Source organism: Balaenoptera musculus, chromosome 20 (assembly GCF_009873245.2).
Source record: "Balaenoptera musculus isolate JJ_BM4_2016_0621 chromosome 20, mBalMus1.pri.v3, whole genome shotgun sequence".
NCBI classification, from domain to species: domain Eukaryota; kingdom Metazoa; phylum Chordata; class Mammalia; order Artiodactyla; family Balaenopteridae; genus Balaenoptera; species Balaenoptera musculus.
In genome coordinates, this window is record NC_045804.1 from 2,388,125 (window position 1) to 2,408,241 (window position 20,117).

At 42.4% G+C, this 20,117-nt stretch overlaps 1 protein-coding gene across 5 annotated transcripts in view; it reads right to left on the minus strand.

The window, feature by feature from the left end:
* The window catches only part of ABCA5 (ATP binding cassette subfamily A member 5), a 64,237-nt gene extending 53,963 nt beyond the window's left edge, over positions 1–10,274 (minus strand). For 4 of the 5 annotated variants that reach the window (XM_036836939.1, XM_036836938.1, XM_036836936.1 and 1 more), the window contains exon 1: positions 10,158–10,274. The gene's annotated coding sequence lies outside the window, so the exon portion shown is untranslated. Of the gene's footprint in view, positions 1–9,543; positions 9,956–10,157 lie in introns of those variants that run through there. The other variant, XM_036836937.1, reaches the window with a different exon arrangement.
* Between the last annotated feature and the right edge of the window lie 9,843 nt (positions 10,275–20,117).

Below are 20,117 nucleotides of genomic sequence, written 5' to 3' on the forward strand. Positions count from 1 at the left end.
GGCAGAAACTGAAGACCTGAACCTAACCAGGTGGACAGCACGCTAAAAGAAGACATCAGTACTCTCTACGGGATGGAAACAAAACCCGCAGTCTCACACAACCCAAAATGACTCCGGTAACGAAGCATGTGAAAAATGTCAACTCTACCCACAGGTGCCACTGCCAAGAGGACACAGATTTTGAAATTATCTGACGAAAACTTTAAAGCAGCTATTTAAAAAGTGCTCCAGCAAACAATGGCAAGAAAACATTCATTTCATTCTTGAAAACAATGAAAGTGTCAGCAAAGAAACAAGACATCAAGCAGCACCAAACAGTAATTTTAGAACAGAAAAACACAGCAACAAATAAACAAAATCCATAGAATGGGTTCAAAAACAGAATGGAGACAACAGAAAAACAGTCAGTAAACTTGATAGATCAAGAGAAGCTACTCAATCTGAACAAAAGAGAGAAAAAAGGTTTTATTGTTGTTGTTGTTAACAATTAACAGTACCTCAGAGAACTGTGAGACGGTAACAAACGGTCTAACATCCAAACAATCAGAGACCCAGGAAGACAGAAGTGTGTTAGTGCTGCAAAACATATTTACAGAATTACCGGCTGAAAACTTCCCAGATTTGGCCAGAGATGAAACACCTAAGAGTTTCAAGAAGCTTGATGAAACCCAAACAGGATAAATCGAAGGAAAGCCACACTCAAACACATCGTGATTAAACTGCTAAAAATTAAAGACAGTGAAAAATCTTGAAAGCAGCCAGAGAATAACCACTGCATCACCTACAGGAATACTGCTTTGAATGAGAGCAAATTTCTCATAAGAAACTCCGTGGCTAACCTGGGTACTCATACACGGCTGGCGGGACTGCAAAGTGGTTTAGCTGCTGAGGAAAACAGTTTGGCAGTTCCCCAAAAGTTAAAGAGTTCCCACATGATCCCACTATTCCATGGGGACTCAAACAAGTGCACGTTCACGCAGGGTCACAACTGCCAAGACGCAGAAACAGCCCAAATGTCTACCAACAGACGAAGGGAAAGACAAATTGCGGTGTATACGCCCAATGACTGACTATTTACCGTAAAGAGGAACGCAGTACTGACGCACGCCACAACGTGGATGAACCTCCAAAGCATCACGTCACGTGGAAGACGCCAGACGCAAAGGGTCAAATAGGGTTCCATTTATATGAAATTTCCAGAACACACAAATCCACAGAAGTGGAATGCAGACTGGTAGCTGCCGGAGGAGAAGGGGAGAAAGTGCTTAACGAGGACAGGGTCTCACTTTGGAGTGACGGAAACAAATTTCACCTCAGTATACTTTTTGAGCTGTACGACCTAAATCACTGCATCTCAGGCCCAGTAGCTCTCTTCCAGGCTAAGCTGACCCTCTGGAGGCGCCTGGGGCCCCTTCTGCGAGTGGACCTCTGCTGGAGCCACGTCTCAGTTCTTCAAGGAGGTGACATGCAAGCAGAAGCCAGCCTGGCCGGGCTCCCGAGTGCACCCTCCGTGGTCCCTGCTCCAACCGGCTCGGCCCCGTCACCTGAAAAGGTATCGAGAGGGCAGCTTGGAGGGGACGCCGAAAAAGTCCCGCTAAGCCTTCTTCAGAGAGGTATTTGTTCCTTGTTTTATATAAACCTATTTGGTGGCAGCCACTGGTGTGGCCCCCTCTACAACAAGAACAGTCTGTTCCAAGCTGGCTGACCGTCTCCACCTGGATGAAAAAGCAGGCAACTTTTTAGAGGCAGCTTGTCTTACCCCCCAAAAGGCAATATACATAATTAAAGTTTGGATCAAATAAACATCCTCTCTATATGTACAGAAGAGAGCTTTTTCTTAAATTTAATGATGAGATTTAGACAACTTCCATTCCCTTTGCGCTTTTTTCTATTTTCTCAATTTTCCCATCAATATGTGTTCCTTATATGGTGGGGAAAAAAGTAATTGCACAATTAGACATACTGTAAAAATATTAGATGAGTAAATTAAAAAGAGCAAAATTGCAGCAGCCAAGAAAGGAGGATACACTCAAAATAAATTCTTCCAACAGCCTCATTCCTGTTATATCAGATCCTGCAATGAGTAGGTGATCATCTCTAGGCCGATGAAAGAAAGGAAGAAAGGAAGGAAGGAAGGAGGGAGGGTGGAAGGGAGAGACGCAGACGGATCACTCTCATTCGAGGATGATTTACTACGAAACAGAGAAACACTAACCAATTTAACAGCAAGAACATTCTCAAGTTATCTGCCAAAACACATTGATTTACCGGGAGCCACTGAATTATTCATTCAGATTGAACACTGCACGCTTGATGCTTCATTTTTAGAAAAAAGGCCCCTCCTAAAGCAGCTGATGGACTCACAGTATTCTTCCTTCTTTTGAGAACTGCTCCCTGAACTCAGGGTTGAGTCTTTAACGGCCTTGCCTGAAGCCCATGAACCTGTGCACCCACCCCGCCATCCCAACAGACACACCACGACTACCATCACCACGACTACTTCTGAGTGGTAGCACTTAAGTTTTCTCCGGGCAGAGTGGAATTTTTAACTAAGAGACCCAGAGACTGGGAGTCATGGAAACAGATTAATAGAAACATTTAAGAAAGTTCATACATTCTCCGTACTAGGCTTTCCCCTAAGGTTTGATACCTACTGTGCCCAAAACCTGATTCTTCTTCCTTGGACTATGTGAAATGCCCTATTATCTACCCAGTATATTTTATTTTCACTTAAGCTGGCTAGATCAGTTTCTATTTCTCACATCAAAGGACTCAACCAGTGTAACAGTATAATGTGTTCTTAACTCCATGGTTAGAAAACTCCGAAGGATAACAGCGGTTTTCAAAGTGAAGTGTGTCAGGAACAAAGGGATATGTTAAAGACCCACATGCCTCCCTGCCTACTAAGTGTACAATTCCACTGACGCTAATGGGAGTGAGCGTGCAGGGCCCGATAAAAAGTGGAGAACCACTGATGTAGTTTTTAAAGTAGCTTTAAAGTCATATTAACAGGGAAATGTCTCTGCAGAAGATGACATACAATGACTAATCAAAGGAGTCACTTCAGTGTCCATTCAGCCTCAGTTTTGTCCTTTCTTCCAAAGCACAAAATCCCTTCTGAAGCAAAAGGAGTTTTCATGCTGTTTTCCTTTTGCCCCTGAGCTCTATTCTAGGTAGATTTTTCTTCCTCATCATTTTTCCTCAGCCAGAATGTCTTCTGTCTCAGCGCAAAAAGAATTCAGGGAGAGGCAGAGAGAGAGGGAAGGAAGAGTTTGTCAGTACAGGACGCTTGTGAGAGATACAAGCCCACAGGCAAGGGAGTGCCGCCCCGAGAACTCAGCAGGCTACATTTTTATAAGCAAAGGAAAAGTGGGGAGGGGGTAAAAGACCACCTTCTTTTTCATTCTTCAAGTCTTCCACTATTAACTCCTCCTACATGGTGGCGGGGGAGTTTTTGACCCCATATGGCCCAACCAGGATTGTCACGGCGCTATGGAAATGAGCAAAACGGCGGTACTGTTACACATACTATGATACTGTAAATTATTTCAGGTTTTGGTATAATGTCACCTTTCCCCGATATCTCTGCTCTTAGTGCATGCAGACGTGTAAGCCCCTTCTCGAGGATCATTAACTTGCCGACTTCACTGGGCAGGATGTGGGTCTCATGCCACCATTGTTTTATTGTTTGGGGGCATGTCTCGTGCTTCTGCTGCTTGGTTCTGTTGTTAAGCAAACCTGCTCTCTTGAGTGATTGTTAACTTACAGGGTCTCCCATACTTTTTCTTTATTTATGATCCCCTAGTGGGATTAACTATTTAATTACCTACTTTGTCTCCCTACTCTGTCCCTGTCAGAATGACCAAAAGAATAAATACACGTAAAGCTGAAAATGGTGCCTGGAACATGGCAAGTAATTACACATGTTGATCACTACTGTCTATAAAAGTAGTATAACTAATATCCTCAAGGGATATCATACTCATGAAACAAGGACAAAGCAATTAAGAGAAAGCTGCTAGAGAATTTGGAAATGGAACAGACAGATAGAAATAAAATTCTTGCTAGCTGGGGTGAATGCCAAATCGGTGAGTTAGAATGAAGACTGAGTCAAGGAAATTCCCCCAGAATGGATGGCCAAAGGACAAACGGAAGAAAATGATGACCAGAAAGTATGAACTCTGTTGTGAAGTATATAGATGAATCAGTGCTATGAGTCACCTGAACAAACTGATGTTTCTTATATTCATAAGCTCCAGTCTAATCATGTGAAAAATGTTAAATTACAATAACCTTGAACTTCTATCTACTCAAATTATTAAAACAAAACATCTTAAAGAAGAAAAATCAATTGCTTGTTTTCTTCAAGAAAGTAAACACCTGGTTTGGGTGTTTGAAAACTAAAATGAAACATTCTTAACATCGATTCTTCATTAACTTTTAGTTTAATGTTCGTCTAACCAGTAACTTCAAAGCTGTAGACAGGTTTTTATAAACTGACAACAATGAACCTATTTGCCCACCTGGGCACCCACAACCCACGGAGTCTAAGCAGGTGCAATTTGAAAAGGGCCGTGGGGAATAAATCAGGCGAGGAGGGCTGTGCATCATGATGTGAAGCACTAACTACTGTAAAAGGCTCCTTGCAAACCACAGGTGCTGAGGGAAATATTGTGCTGCTTCTTCAAGTGTTGAGACCACAGTGTCTCTGAGAATTAATGGTTGTCCTTTGGGAGAAGACAGAAGGAAAAAGAAAAGAGGGGAGCCTACACCTCCCACTGGTGGGGTGATCATAAAGTCCCCTCTGCTCCCCCCGCCCCACACTGCTTTGCAGGGTAGGGAGGGGGGATTTGGGATGGAGGAAGGATATGGGAAGGCAGTGCTTTCTATACTGAAGACCTCTGCCGAAGATAAAGAGACGGTGTCTGAGCTGAAACCAAGCCCTATGGGCGGGGCAGTGAGGTTTCCTGAAAGAAAGGTGGAAATCCACCCCGCAGAGGTGACATGAAAGTGGCTCTTCTGACTCAAGTGCACAGCTGAAAACAGGGCTGAAAAGTTAGAAACGAGGCATGGCCAGCAAGGGGACATCTGTAAAAAGTTTAACTTGTCCTGTGCCTTTTCCTGGACCAAAAGAAAACCCATATTTAGCATAAAGCTCTAAATTTCCTCCTTCTACACTATAATTCCCCTTAATTATCCCAAACGTTATAGCCTTATGTGGCGAGATTCAAAAGGACAAAAGGAAAAGGCAGTAAAGGATGCTTGGCCTGCCCCGCATTTAACATTGTCTGCAAGTGGGAAGAGAATCATACAGTCAACATCCAGGGGGAGTTTACTCACAAGTAACAGAGTTCACACAAGCCCAGGGCGTTGTAAATAGAGACGACCAGACAACCGTAACAAAGCAGCTTTTTGAGCAGACAACACATGTACGACCTTCTCTTTTGCAATGTATATTAGAAGACTGACCCTTGAAAGCACAAGTTAACAACTTAAGTACAATAAAACTTCTAATGGCATATTTTTAACAAATCGTACTTTTTGGAAAACTTATAATACTTGATACAGTTCCAAAGTCTCACCAAGGCAGTACCTTTAAAACTCATTAACAAAGCCAATTCTTAACTGCTCAAGAACTATGACAAAGACATAGAAATAAGGGTACAAAGTTATTTTTAAGAATCTTTAAAGTTTCTTTCCATTGCTCCACAGCATATCTGGGGAATGCGTTAAGTTTGTTATAGAGCTTTAAATAATAATTAGTTTTATACACCTAGTATCACTGAAGGTTTAATTAAATATTTAACTTTCTGTTGGAGGAAGGAGGGAACGAAAAGCGCTCACTGAACTGAGAAAGCACCTTGCGACCGAAAAACAAATCGAGGCAGGCAGCCCCACGTAGTCAATGGATCAGTTTATCACAGGGTAACTCACAGGGTGGGCTCGGGATCGGCGACAACGACCTGCACGCGTCAGCAGCTGCACCCCACACCGGCGGGGGCCACTGGGACGACTTTATAGCTAACCTAGAGTATGCAGGCAGGTGCTTGGAAACGGGACGTGCACTCCTAAGTCAAAATTCATGAATGGGTCACGAGTCTCGTGGGCGCCGGGAATATACATCATCATTGTTTGGGGACTAACGGAGCATAGAGGCCACCTGATCCTAATGATTATTAAAACAGTTTCTATTAACTGCAAAGCCTTGACAACAGAGAAGTGACTTACTGCACAGTTCAGTCCTGGGTAGGGTGGGTGAAAGGACAGGATAAACTCTAAGAGCCCAAGTTGGCGTCAGTGATGCTAACAGCCATATATCCATACTCTTCCTAGATAAAAATAATTCACATTAAGTCTAATAAATTGCAAGAAAACGGAAAGCCCACTAAAGCCCATCTTCCTTTTCTAATGCATTAATAGTTGACTTAAAGACTAAATTTACATAACCCAAAATTCAGTATCAGAAATTCACTACTGTATTAAAGAAACATTGATTACTATATTATATGTGCTACGAAATATATTTCACCTTTCTCAAAGCAGTAAAAATGTGTATGACCTTTAGAAATAACTGTCAGAAAAAATTATCTAGAATGTATTAATTTTAGTTCTGAGAGGAACAGATTAAGATTATATCCTGTAAAACAAAGGAATTGAGCCATCTGAATGTTCACAGCCATCCTGGCAAAAGATGTGGTCAGCCACCTTAGCAAGTTCGAAAAGATTCTTGGAAAGGATCTTAGCTGAAAGTGTCCCCAACAGAGGACTATTAGAGGTGACCTCTGATCCACTCAAGCAGAGCTGATTATTACTCCTTTGTTCCAATAAATAAACTGTAATTGCAGTTACCATACTGTGCCATCACGATTTGTTTACATCTTCATCTTGAACTTGACCATGAAATCCGTGACAAAAAAGACTGCCTTCTTTATCTTTGCTTCTCTACCACCCATGGTAATACTAAAACCAGTATCATCTTACCGCAAGTTCCTTTATCCAGATTTGCTGAGTGTCTTTATAGATCAAAGTTCTGTAACGGAGGCCGAGGGGCTTAAATCCAGCCCACAGCCTGTTTTGTACAGCCCAGTAGTTAGGAATGTTTTTCACATTTTTAAATGGGGGGGAAAAACTCAAAGAATAACAATATTTTGTGACATGTAAAAATTATAGGAAGCTCAAATCTCGAGACCAGAAGTAAAGTGTTCTTGGAGCAGAGCCATGCTCAGTTGTTTCTGTGCTGCCTGTGACTGCTTTGTGCTACAACGGCAGAGTTCAGTAATCAAGACAGAGACCATGTGGTCCACAAAATCTAAAACATTTACTATCTGGCTCTTCACAGGAAAAGCTTGCTGACCACCGTTACAGACAAAAGGAGGAAGAAAGAAGAAAAGCGGCATAGTCATTAAACATTTACTGAGGGATTTATGCACCAAACTTTTTTTTAAAAAAAACAAAATGGAGTTAGACACTGTCACTGACTTTGCAGATAGATAAAATTTAATATAATGTGATAAGTGCAACTGGGGGAAAGAGTCTGGGAAAGAGTGGAATGCAAATTCCAGACAGGGAAAAAGAATGGAAGAACTAGACTCCCCAAAGGGGCTTGACTTGTGTAAAGAACAGGGAAACCTGCAATGAGGCAGAGGCTCGGGCAAAGTGAACTGGGGCAAAAAGGGCAGGTGTACCCTCTAGATGACACTGTTAGGACAGGCCCTGGAAACAGGTTGTCAAATACCTTGTATGCAAAGTTAGACTAGACATCTTTATTTTGTGTACCCATACTTCCTTGACTGCACTTTTCATACCTAAGAATAATTGTTTAAATGCCTGGCAATCCCGTATTTCACTAGTCCTTTCACTCTCCTAATCCCCAAACCCCCAAAGCTTCCACCCACAGCATCACCCTCAAATGATGACCTTGACCCCCACTTCACTGAGAAACTGAAGCCATCAGGAGAAATTCCCAAAACGTTCCACTACCCCTTCTATCCACCTACCTACAGCCGCATCAGAGGTAATGTTATACATTTCAACAAGGTGCCATTTCGGCCTAAACCGAAGATTTTGTTTCCACTAGAACTCTGAGCGATAAAAGCTAAATGGAATCTGGTATCAACGATACCTTTAAGATTTATTTTTTAGAAGAAGAGGTTAAGAACATTTTGGCAGATGACTTGAAAGAAGTTCCTGCCCAGCTACACACATCACTGGCTTCTCAACTAATAAAACAAAAGCACTATTGGGACTTCTCTGGTGGCACAGTGGTTAAGAATCCACCTCCCAATACAGCTGATGCGGGTTCAATCCCTGGTCAGGGAACTAGATCCAACATGCATGCCACAACTAAGAGTTCGCATGTCACAACTAAGGAGCATGTGTGCCACAACTAAAGGAGCTAGTGAGCTGCAACTAAGGAGCCTGCCTACCTCAACTAAGACCCAGCACAACCAGAAATAAATTAAAAAAAAAAAAGGCACTATTAAAATCAAGCCTTTTACAGGAATTCCATGGTGGTCCAGTGGTTAGGACTCAGCACTCTCACTGCTGAGGGCCAGGTTCAATCCCTGGTCGGGGAACTAAGATCTCACAAGCAGTGCAGCACAGTCAAAAAAAGAAATCAAGCCTTTTAACTTAACAGGGGATAAATTATAAATGTTCTCTTCTTCTCTAGTGTTTTAAAATTTACTGAAGGTAGTATAATAATAAAAGAAAATAATAACTGTCAATATGATTTAACCTAAATTTTATGACAGTATTTCTTGCTGAATGGGAAAATAATGCAACGGTACCCACATGACAAGTTATCCAATACCTTTTCTTATATATAACAGGTTCCTAAAAACTTGTGCTTAAAACTATTCTAGTCCGATTAATTCACACACTAGCAAAGATTCCAGTTTATGAGAATACTACGAAATTCTTTTATGCAATCATCTTCTCAAGCTCAAGGGCAGAGATTACAAATCGTATTCATCTTGGCATTCTTGGCACATAGCTTAGCATCTAGAATATAAAAGACACTCAGATAAACCTGTAACGTATTAATAAACTTGCTTTGACCCTGAATGCAAGATTTCCCTATACTGAATCCTGTTTGAAGGAAAGTACACTTAAACAGCACATATTCCAGGATTAATGCCTTACTAGTTAGCTTTTAACCCAAATACCCCCAAGAGCCCTAACTGCCCTAATAATGTTCTCTTGCACGGAGTCTTCCCTAAAAATATGTAACATCGCTCTCTGGATGGAAGCAAAATATCGTGCATCAAGGACGAGTCTGGCATCCGTGGGTTGGAATCTCAGCCCTTTTGGCTAGTTGGGACCGCAATAAGTGACTTAACTTTCTTGGGAAGCGTTTTCCACATCTGCCCAATAGAATAAGACCCCTCCGACCTCCAAAGGATGCTGGCAAGACTGAATGAGGTAATACTGAACCTGGCTCACGGTTCGGAGTCCAACATACGCTCCTTTTCTCCCCTTCTGTTCCTGCACAACGTCCTCGATGGAAAGTAAACGTGATTGCCTTTATTCTTTCAGACTTACTAATTTAGAAACGTCTGTCCAAGCCTTGGGAGCCCAGGAGCAACCCTCCTGCGGCTATTAGCGCCGGCAGCCTCCCGAGCTTTCGCGTCTGCTGTAGTATCAATACTTCCACGCCTGGAGCCTTGCGTTTCAGGAATCAGGGCATCTCCCCCCAAACCGTGCCCCGAGCTCTGCGCATCTCTCCCGAACTCCTCCTAACGCGCAGAGTGAGGGGCAGCCCGAAGCCCCCAAGGCAGCCCGCGCTCGGGGCCAGGAGTTCAGAGGGAATTTCCTTCCCAGCATCTCCGCCCTCCGCAACGGCGCCCTGAGCATGGAGACCACCCCGGCCAACCCAAGGCGGGGGTCCCGCGGCGACCCCGGCACCCGCACCCCGACACCCCGGGGGCGAACAGCATCCTCCTCCACAGGACGCGCCGCAACCTCGGGGACCCTCCTGCCCCCCAGCCGCCGGCTCGGCCCCCTCCGAGCCCCGCTGCACTCCGCGCCCCAGACCCCCCGGCCGCACCCACCGCCCCTCCCCCGCCGGCCGCCCCTCCTCGACCCCTCACCCCCTCCCAGGGGTGACAGCCACCCCGGCGGGCCTCACACCCCGCAGCCCTGGGCGACCGCGTCACCTCAGGGCCGGGCCGCAGCGCCGACAGGCCGGGACGCGCGGAGTCTGCGGGGACCACAGCTCGGAACAGTATCCGAGAGGGCGGCCGCGCGCGCGCCCCCGACGCCGCAGGACCGCGAGGGGAGGGGCGGAGAGGGGAGGGGCGGAGAGGGGAGGGGCGGAGAGGGGAGGGCGCGGCGCCGGAAGCCGCGCTCCGCCCCGCGCAGGACGCACCTGAGGGCGGGGCTCCCCGAGGACGCAGTCCGCGGACGGGCGCGCTCCCGCCGCTCGGCCCCGCGCATCCCGGCGCAGGCGCGGCGAGCGACCCTGGGGGCGGGGCTGCGAGGGGGCGGGGCTGCGAGGGGGCGGGGCTGCGAGGGGCGGGGCTGCGAGGGGCGGGATCCCTGGGTCCTCCTGGCCGCCGGTCTCTGCAGCGCGGCCTCGTGGCTCAGCCCCAGGGCACCCGGCGCCTCGGATCTGCCTGCTTCGTGGGGACCTCGCCCTTCTCCCCCCGGGACACAGGCAGAAACAACGGGCTTGAAGTCAGGGACTCCGGTTTGAGTCCAAACTCTGCAGTATCCTGGCGTGTGACCTTGGTCCGCCGCCCCATCCTTATCTGCCTCCTGCGTCATACCCACTAAGAATCCTTTCTTCTCTGCCTCTTGGCTTTTGAGCGGTGCCCTCCCAGGTCTGCATTCCGCAGCCCCTTCTCCTTCCCGCCGCCCCGTGTGGGGTGCAGTGTCCTCGTGCCATCAGACCCTGACCTAGGACATGTGGACATGAAGGATGCTTTAGATTCCGAAATGTCCTCCCGAGAGTCTGGGATGTGGCAGCTCCTGAATCTTCCAAATGGCCTGAGACATACCGCATCTGTGGGAGATTCTATACCGCACTTATTTTTGCTAAAAATGTAAACTGGTGTTCTGAGTTTTACTGCCCAAAGTGACCTAAATGGTGGTCAGAGTTATTGCAAAGGAAGAAAAGCTCACAACAGATTTTTACTCTCCAGATTTCTGTATGGTCACATTTCTTTGCACAGTTTTTTTACTTTTGGGGAATTTAACTATTTTAAGACCTTAAAAATTCCGTTGATCCTGTATACATTGTGTATTTTTATTTTTTTTCACTTATCTTAGTTTTTCTGCTTCTTAAATTTAAACCAAATCTCTCCAACAGTCACTCTAAGTTCTACCAAAAAAAAGAAAAAACAAGGAAACGTGTTATTTCTCCTACTGAATATGGATTAAACAGGAAATTCAAAGAGCTTTAGCGGAATCCATGATTAAAAATCTGGCAGTGAGGGCTTCCCTGGTGGCGCAGTGGTTGAGAATCTGCCTGCCAATGCATGGGACACGGGTTCGAGCCCTGGTCTGGGAAGATCCCACATGCCGCGGAGCAACTGGGCCCGTGAGCCACAATGACTGAGCCTGCGCGTCTGGAGCCTGTGCTCCGCAACAAGAGAGGCCGCGATAGTGAGAGGCCCACGCACCGCGATGAAGAGCGGCCCCCGCTCGCCGCAACTGGAGAAAGCCCTCGCTCAGAAACGAAGACCCAACACAGCCATAAATAAATAAATAAATAGAAATTAAAAAAAAAAAATCTGGCAGTGAGAGTCAGGGGAAGGGAGACAATGTTCTAGGAATTACATCAGAAAACTGAAGAAGGCAAGTAGTGAAAACTATACATGATGTATTTTTTTCTCTTTTGGAATATCTAAGACATTTTAGTTACAAGTTCAGAAGAATGCATTCTTAATGGCCTAGGATTTGTGGGCACGTAAATAAATGGAGGTCAGAAATAAATCTACTTGTGAAAATGTGTTACTGAAATATACATTCACCCCAATTCTCCGATTGTACTTCTCACTAGTTGCCTCAACCGCTTTAACTTCAGAAGTCTATGCATCATTTCTACCACTATTCTAGACATTTGTTTCCTGAGTTTCTTATCCTTGCAATGTTCTCTGTCATTCAGTCTGCCTATACTTCTGCTCTTGCTTCAGGATAACATGACCAAAACCAAAAAAAAACTCATCACCCCAGACAAAATGATCTCACTTTCCTCTCAACTGCACACATGCTACCATCTTGTTCACGTCATTTTACTTATATACTCTCTTCAATCATATTGTAAGTAGTCTGAGATTAAGAGCTTTTTCTTATACCAATTTAAATTTCCAGGTCTTGTGCATCATAATGGTGTACAGTAAATGCTGTGGGTAACACTGCTGATGAGAAAACACATGTACAGCAGTATGCAAAACACTGTCAATATATCCCCCCAAAGGTCACCATGCACTGAACAAAATCTACCTAATAAAAGAAGATATTAAATTCTTCTTATGGATGGATGACAAAGTTATGAAAATATGGTTTGTGGAATCATATTAACAGAGAGAATACTAAATAAGACCTTTTTTTTAAATATTTTAATTGAGGAGAGCCTTTATTATTCACATCACAAACACTAAAAATAATTATTCAGAAAGTAATAAGACCTTTTTTAATAAAAAAGACTGCTGCAAAGTGATGAACTGGCCATGACATGTTTTACTGTTTTACTGTATCTTTGAGCCAGCTACTTAGCAGACTGCATGTACCTTGTGAACAATTTAGCCACATAATCTCGATCTAAATTTCCATAGTTACCAGGTCCCGGTACTAAATAAGCAGCTGCAGGAAAGATGTTCCTTTCCAAGCTTCTGTGTCTAGGAAAAAGTAAACAAGCTATACTGCTTGGTTGTCATGGTGGCAACCCAAATCCCCATATCCAATTAATACATTTCTAGACAAATAAATCACATGGGAACACACAGACCATAGAAGTCGTAGATCGAGATGTAACAAGTTGCCTAGTCGAACAAAATAAACGAGGACGCACCAGAATTTTCACAGTATTTAACGTAGAGAAAGAGAATTTGTCTTGCTTGCTACTCTAAATGCCAACCTACATCCTAACCTCCTGCTGGCCAACAATGGATTCTATTTGTGTTGCTTTTTTACTTCCTAGAGACCAAAGCCTTACTTCATGGCTTTCTGATGCTATTTATCCAACATTAAGAGCAAATTGCTAAGTTGTTAGGGCATGGTTTTTCTGCAGCCAATCAGTACATTATTTTGCATGATTATCAATACACTGAAAATTACATAAACCACTTTTTAAATCTGTAACTATTAAACACTATTTATTATTATTTGTTTTTCAGCATTTACCATTTCTACAAGCTGAAAACATGTGCCAAGACAGTGATGTGGTCCCTAAATTTAGTGTTTAAATGAGGTGTAACTTCAAAGAAGCTCAACTGGCACCTTGTTCCAGGATAAGGCAAGACAAATCAAGCAACGCAGCCTCGACTGGCAAAGCTGAAAGAGAATCTCATGTCTTTAACGATAGATTTCCAAGCTACCACCTCAAATGTGGCTGAGATTGTTAATACATGGCTTAGGGAAATGATTAATAATTGGTGGAAGGTTGGAGAAGGGAATGACTTCCAAAGGTACTTTTAGTTTGTTTGGCGTTTAACGCTGCTACTACTACTAATTATTACTACTGTTTTCATTACCCTAAAAAGAATTTCAAGTATTATATTCTTTCTTTGTGTTTCCCCAAATGGAAAAATTACTCAAGGAGATTAATATTTGAAGAAGGTCTAGCCAAATTTGATATTTAAAAACTCAACCAACCAACAAATGTCTATGGAGTTCCTAGTAGTCTTGCTTAGCAAGAAGACCCACTGTGCAGGGGAACCAAAAAAAGGTCAAGAAATCAACAATTATTCTAAGACCACAAAATAATAATAATAATTAAAGAGCATCTAATGGAAGATAATACCTGTTCCACTGTTAAACTATGCGCTGCAAACTATAAAGTACCACAGAGAATTCATTGAGGTCTAGAGTTACCAGGTACCTTCAGGAGGGAAAGACAGGGAGGGTGCTTTAACCAGAGTGGAGAATGTATCAGAGAGCACAGAGAAATAAGCCTGCATGGGTTTTTATAAACACAGGATTATCAATTTGCCTAAGAGAATAATAGACAGGCTGAAAAAAGAGACGACTTAATCTGTGTGTTCTTTCCTTCTTCACTAAGGAACACGAACTTGAAAGTGGTAAAGGCAAAACAACATAGGAAGAGAGCTGAAACTCGAGATGGCTGAGAAGACGGTACGCAAACACCTATCTATTTCAAATAAGTTCATGTTTCTGGGCACAAATTACATCCCACAGCTGTTTACAGGTAACCTAAGACCTACTGCATTGCTGGTAAGTTCAGAGAAACTGTAAAAAATGAAAAAGATAATAGATCACCTGTTTTTTAAAAAAAATGGTTAAAAGACACTGAAAACTTTAGAACAGAAAAGTAAAACTCCAGAGTCCATCATTCCATATATTTTATGAACGTTTAGAAGAGAGGTCGGTGGTCACTAAGAACCAGAATCACTAAACTAAGGATGTCATGCTATATACTATACTTCTTTTTTAATCTTTGAATTAAAAATGGGAATTATATAGTCATGATAGAAATTAATTTCAGCAAAGCATTTAATCTGGCCCTTCATGATGTTTGTGGATGAGACTCTAAAATAAGGGCTTGACATAATAATAATTAGGTAAACTCAAAGCTGGGTAACTGTAGCCAAATTTTTGTTGATAATCTTTCATAACTTACATAGGTTAGGATATAGAAATCATTTTCTGGTCAAATCAGAGTATGAAACAAAACCTATATAGCATAGAAGATATGACTGAAGACAGAACCAGGAAACAAAATTCATTTTAACAATTTGAACTCTGAGCTAAGACCTAAAAGATACAATTTAACAGAAATATATAACAACCCCTACATGTGTTCAAGTTGGAAAGAAAACTGCAGAAATACAGAATAGGCTAGGTCCTGGTGGTAGCCACGGAAACAGCGTCCAGAGGTTTTAGTGTCTGCCCAGATCAACAGGAGTTACTAGCCCACTCAGGTAGTTGATGGTCATACCTCTAACACTTCCATTTGAAAACACTATGCCCACAAGCACCTACCCCTTGCTTTCCTTTGGGGATCCCTTTGCCAGGATTCCCCTTAGAATTCACTGTTCCTCTGGAATAGGCAGAATAATGCCACCGTGCACCCAAAGATATCCACGAGCTGATCCCCGGAACCTGTGAATATGTTACTTTACATGGAAAAAGAGGATTACATTTGCTATTCAGCTGGCCTTAAGACAGGGAGATTCTCCTGGATCATCCGGGTGGGCCCAGAGTAATCCCAAGGACCCTTAAAAGTAGAAGAGGAGGGCGAAGAGGTCGTCAGCAGGTTGTGCCCTGAGGTCTGCCCACCGCTGCTGGCTGTGAAGCGGCAGGAAGGAATGGAAAAGGTCAGGACGCTGATTCTCCCCCAGAGCCTCCGGAAGGGATCGCAGCCTTGCCAACACCGTGGTTTTATCCCAGAGTGAACTTTGTGTTGGACTGCTGACCTACAAGGACTATAACGTAATACATTTGTGTTGTTCTAAGTCACTAAGTTTGTGCAATTTGTTAGAGCAGCAATAAAAAAATAATACACCCCTTATAGTTTCATCCTCTGCAAGGTGGCCCTGTGATTATGTAGCATCCAAACGTCCTTTATTTTCTTCTCTCCCTCTAGGTAAGCAACATGGTGACAACGAAGGGACGATGAATATTACTTAGTGCGGATTCAAAAACGTAGTAACTGATGTAACTCTGTAATATGGCTAGCCTCTATAATCATGAGTTTTCTCATTTGTAAAAAAGACTTTTGAAATATCTGCCTCCTTTGACTCTCTGGGTGGCTTCAAGGAGTTTATGAGATGAGGTGGTGAAAGAACACACATGATGTGCTACACACTGGTCCACAGGCTTTATATGCAGCCTTTTATTTAATCTCTACAGTAACACCAGGAGCTATTTTCCTCTATTTAAAACTATTTAGTGCTTAATTATTTTTAAAATACTTAAGTATTTACTATTTCAAGTAGTATCTTAAAAACTATTTTTCCCCCACCAAGGTAGAGAGTAGCTAAGGACTCTGAAAATGATAAAGCACCAGAGATGACAAGTAAATGGACTTCATGTGCAGAATCAACATACAATGAAGAAAAAAAGTTTTTCTTCTACTAGTAATTTTCCTGAAAATATTTTCTTTTTTCGTTTAAGCTTTACTGATATTAACTTTCAGTATGTGTTCCTTGGACATTCTATCACAGTATTCTCTTCATTTATCTGTCCCTTAATTTTGTAATAATGCATGTGGGGTGCCTGTTAGATGACAGGTAATACCCTAAGCATTACGGATATAGAAAAGTCAACACCAATAGCATGGTACCAGCTGTTGAGGAGTTTAAACTGTAATGAGGTCTACAGACCAAAAACGGGAAAGTGACAGTGCAGTGTGGTAACGGCATCGTGGAGATGGCGGTCGCTAGGAGGACATTAAGTGATTCATCTAGTCCAGACCTGAGAAGTCAAGGAACACCGTCCAGAGGACAGTCACATCTGAATTAAGAATCTGAAGGCAAGCAGGAGTTAGGCACGGGGGAGAAGAGAATATTCTGGTCGAATACCGTTAACTCCAGTATTTCAGCCTCTTCCTCATTTACGTGGACTTGCCTTTTCTTGACTCTCTCTAGAAACTCAACTAGATCCTGCTTTAAGGTTCATTCCAAAATACAATTTGATGTTAAGTCCCTGATGTGAAATTTTCAAAGGTTTCATGTTTAAGAAGTCCTCGGTCTATAATCCATTTTTATCTGATCCAATATTTTCTTAAATCAATGATAAAAGTTGTTTGAGACTACTTGATTTCCCTGTCCAGTTAGAGTATGGCCCACTTTTATTAGCTAATCATTATATAAACAGGTGAAAAATAAATGTTTTCTATATCGATTTTCATTCCAGTGCTTACCTTCTTTGGCCACTAGATGGAGCTTGTATGCCTGAGAGACCAAAATGCTGATTCAGTTTACCTCGGAAACTAGTGAAACTAAGCTATCAGGACATTGAGAAGAGGAAACCACTCAAACGAAATTTTAAGTGATCCTGGTTCTTAAGTTTATCCTTAAAAGGTAAAACCAACATCTTCCTTTCCTTTTAGATAAATAGGACAGTAAGAAACTTTAAATTAAATAATTAGTGCCCATCTTGTACCACCTCATCCTGACCCAAGCTTTATTTCCATTTCTTTTATTTTGACATTCTAATAATACTGTCTTCTAACATCCTAACCTGGCAAATTGCACTAGTTGCTGTTCCTTATTTATGCCCTCCACTCTCCCATCTCCTTATCTAAACGGATGCTTTTCTCTCAACCTGGAAGACTCACTTCCTCTCTTCCAATACTTCCCCCTCCATTATTATTGATACTTTTAGAAATCCCACTCATTATTCAAGACACATTTCAACTAGCACCTCCCCCATGAAACTCTTCCTGTTACTACTGCAAGAAAATGCTTTCTTTCCATTCCCTTTTCCTTCTTTTAACGAGCTTACTATTTTGTTTAATAATAAATGTAGCATGCATTATTGCAAAGCGATATGCATCTCTCTAGCACGTAAAGATTTTCTGCCTTATGATTATTTATGAACATTTCTTCATCTCTGTACTGTATAATGTTTGCCTCTTGAGTGCAGAGACTATCTTAGTCATCTTTATGTTTCCTGAAATATTTAGCACAATATTATTTATTGAGTTGATTTGAATAATATCCATACGTTGTTGCCAAAAACTCTGAGAATCAGAAGTGAGATGATGATTCTTCGTGATAGCCTCTTGAATAAATTGGATGAAGTTTGTTTAGCAAGACCTGTGGAACCAAATCGTCTTTCTACCTAGAAATGACGGTCGTGGCATGAGACTCCAAATTTATAGAAATGACAGGTACAGTGTAACTATTTTAAAATATAAAACTGATCTCAAAATAGAGAAAGCAAAAGCTTCAGATGGCAGAAATAAAGGTGAAATTCAAAATCACAGTACTAAGATCCAGGAATTGAGGTTTTAACCCAGTGAAGATGTGGCCCTAGAGCCACTTAATGAGAAGCTGAACTGAAATACCTGTGTAAATTAGGACCCTGAAGAGATTTTCACTTTCTGAAGGCTCAGGAAGTTGCCAAGCTTATCCTCTGCTCAGCAGTCTCAGCTGAGTAGGGAAGGTAATGGTTCCCATGGAAATTCAAAGTCCTAGTCTGTGAGAGTGCAATTTTACATGTTGGGGGAAACTAAATGAGTATTGGTTGGAATAATAATGCATTCTAACCAAGAAAATTAAAACATCGTAACATGAAAGAAGGAGAGGTTACAGTTGAAACATTTTGTGTTCCTAAATTATGGTTTTTCTGAGAGGAGGCTACAATCAATCATTGATTAATTTCGGACATCGTAAAATCAAGTATGCATGTTAAAAATTTGTAATCACCTGTCATGTGTGTTTGCTGCAACATTTAAGAACATTCAATTCTGTAATAGAAAACGAAAGAAAGAAACAATGAACAGATACACAGATATGTTGCTATAGATAAAGAAAGTAGACTATATGGATACTGAACATACAGACAGAAAGGGATGGGAGGACCAGGTTAGCACATTCATGAGACATACAAGACACCAAAACTTCATGAGGATTTACTTTGGCCCCATGTGCCCTCTGCTCAAGCCAGTTAGATAAAATCCACGGATGCTCAGCAAGTTACCAGGGTGGAGTTACAGCTCTAGCCAGGCATCCCAGTCCCTGAGTCTGGTAGAGAAAGTATGAACTGGCTCCAGACACCTTCCATCTGTTCACCCTCAATGCTGGTCCTCACAGCCACAACATCAGAGGGGAAGGCTGGTGCAGAAACATGGGGGTCGGGACACACGAACATCTCCCTCTACAGGCTTCAGGTAACTCGGTCCTTCCATCTCAACTGCAGCCTTTCCTAAGAACACGATTAACCTTACTCCCTCTCTTTTCCCTTGCCTCTTGTCAACAAACCGTGTGATTTCAGCATCTTAATTTGTTCTGTGAGCCTTACCAAGTTAACCCCTTGGTAGTGGCCTTGGAAGCTACCATTGCATCACAATAATTCCCCACTGACATACCACTAAGAAGTAGAGATAAACATATAACTCATAAATAAAGAAGGGAGGAAAAGGGAAAGAAAAAAAATCACTCAAACAGAAGGCAAGAAAGGACTAAAGGGAATTAAGAAATGATATTTATAAAATTAGATTTGATTACCTTCTCCTCTATTTCAAGAATGGACAACCAGTTTTTCATCACATGCTGACTCACATGGCTCAGTAGTGGCTGAAGAGGACACCAGGTTAAGAAGGAGTCTAAAACCAATCCTCTTAGTGAAGAAAGAGTACCCTCATCTGTTAGCAGTCTGCTAAAAGGCACTGGAAACGAGAAGAAATAATATGACGAGCACATATTTGCCTTTCCTGGTACAGGTTTTTGAAGCTTAAAAATATCACCACCAGTTCCTAGGGCTTTCAACAACTCAATTATATTTTCTTTTAGTGTTGTTTTTTTTTTCAGGTGGTGCTCTTACACTCAATTCTTGTACCTATCTAGGAGAAAAGTGAAATTATATACCATTAACTTAAATATGAATATTTATAATATCCACAACCTCATCAAAATCATAAGGTAACACATATACATGTATGTATGTATAGTGCTACAGCATAGGAAAGAAGGTACAATGATATGCTTATACCTGGCAAGAGATTTCAGCCATTATTCGATTTAATTCTACAAATGGTCATTGAGTTCTTACTCTGACATGTGCAAGGCACTCTACTATAGCAAAGCATAGTTCCTGCCCTCAAGAAGCTTAATTATAGTGAAGGAGAAATCCATGCACAGAACCAACTGTAAAACAGAGTATGAGGGCTTCCCTGGTGGCGCAGTGGTTGAGAATCTGCCTGCCAATGCAGGGGACACGGGCTCAAGCCCTGGTCTGGGAAGATCCCACATGCCGCGGAGCAACTG